This window comes from Cavia porcellus, unplaced genomic scaffold, assembly GCF_034190915.1.
Source record: "Cavia porcellus strain 051 isolate PalLab524CR breed Dunkin Hartley unplaced genomic scaffold, mCavPor4.1 scaffold_14, whole genome shotgun sequence".
NCBI lineage: Eukaryota > Metazoa > Chordata > Mammalia > Rodentia > Caviidae > Cavia > Cavia porcellus.
In genome coordinates this window covers 35,281,036-35,282,714 of record NW_026947497.1, presented here as the reverse complement: position 1 = coordinate 35,282,714, position 1,679 = coordinate 35,281,036, and positions in this window count along the sequence as shown.

Here is a 1,679-nt window from a genome sequence, read left to right as displayed (position 1 = left end):
CAAAGATAAGGAAAACTAATGTACAAGAACATACGACCATTCCGTTCCTCACTTTATGAGGGAGGTTTTTGTCACTTGCTCAGATCTATTGGCTTTGGGTACATTTAGTGAGCTGATCCGAAAAATCAGTAGAAAAGAGCTAAGAGAACATCCAGAGGTAACCTGATCTGCGCAGGAGAGGGTGGACTCACCCACAGGAGCAGGGGAAGCACCCAGGAATCACAAAAGGATAGAGAGGGAGATGGAAGGCAGGATTAACAAGAGGAAGAAGCACAAACTGCAGATTTTGAAAGAGGAGAGAATTTTCGTAATTGACACGAGCTGTGGGATGTGGGAGAAAACAGAAGAAAAGGGATTCGCAGCACATTTTCAGTAGGCTCCTCTCAGGAAGTCTCCCTCGCCCGTCTTTCAGGAAAGCTGTAATAAATATCTTCCTCACTCATCAAGATTTTGGAATGGCGTTTATTTTTCTCTTGGATACATTACGATGTGGTGATAGGCTTTAAGGAATGACAGACGCTCAGATTTATTTGGATGCAGTATCTATTTGGACGTTTTTCTAGAGTAACTTATTCTCTGGGTACCATGCCTGTTCACAACATACAGACTGGCAATTGTAAAGGACATGAGCAGGATTGTAAAGGATGTGTAAAGGTGACCAGAATACACAGCAGGTTGTGGTAGTAGCTCAAAAGCAGAGTAGAGACAAGGATACGCCAGAGGCGGCAGAAGCTAGAGGCTTCAAGCACAATAGCCTGCCTGGTCATTCTTCAGCACACACTTCCTGTCACCTATCAGTTGGCGAAGCTGGCCGGGCCTTGTGGATGTTCTGTAGCCCACTCTGGGTCTTCCATCCTGAAGGGTGCTGCTGCAGAGTGGGCTGCTGGCAAGACGAGATGCCAGCTGCTGGGCACGTGTCATGTGAAGTTCCCGTACTGGGACCCAGATATGTAGAGCTCCAGGGTCAGTGGTGGCACCAGCTGCCTCCATAACTGAGGCTTGGCCTCAGTTTCCCCACCAGTGAAGCAGCAGTCTTGGAAGAGTAACGTTAATGATTCCTTTCACCTCTCATGCACAAAGAGACCCTTCCAGGTACTCATTCCTCCCTGTGGCTGCCACCTTGTCCTGCCTGAGGGGCCTGGCTAGCTCTGGTTCCCCACCCTGATGCTTATTCTTTCACATCTGTGTCCCTCCCAGCCAGCCCCGCCTGAGATGGAGCAAAGACAGGGGGCCCAGAGCTCAAGCACCACAGCTGCCCACTCCTAAACTGGGGGAGGGACAGGGTATATGATTAGTGACCCAGTTGCTATGGGAACCATGCTCTGCCTCACCACACACACACACACACACACACACACACAGAGAGAGAGAGAGAGAGAGAGAGAGAGAGAGAATGAGACAGCAGAGCTGTCCCTGGAGCTCAGACAGCTTGCATAGCAGGAAAAGGCAGCTTTGTTTTTTTCTTTTTTTTTTTTTTCAGACACTTCTCAGAGCCACTGAAACAGCAACTGGGTAAATATAGGAAGATGACGCATCAGCTGTGAGTGGCTGTGCATGCGTGAGTGTGCATGCACAAACAAGCCCGCAAGCTGTGGTCTGCCACGTGCTTCACAACCTCCAGGAACTGACACTCAGGCTCCCAGAGCCAGAAAATGGGAAAAGAATGAGCCATCATCAAA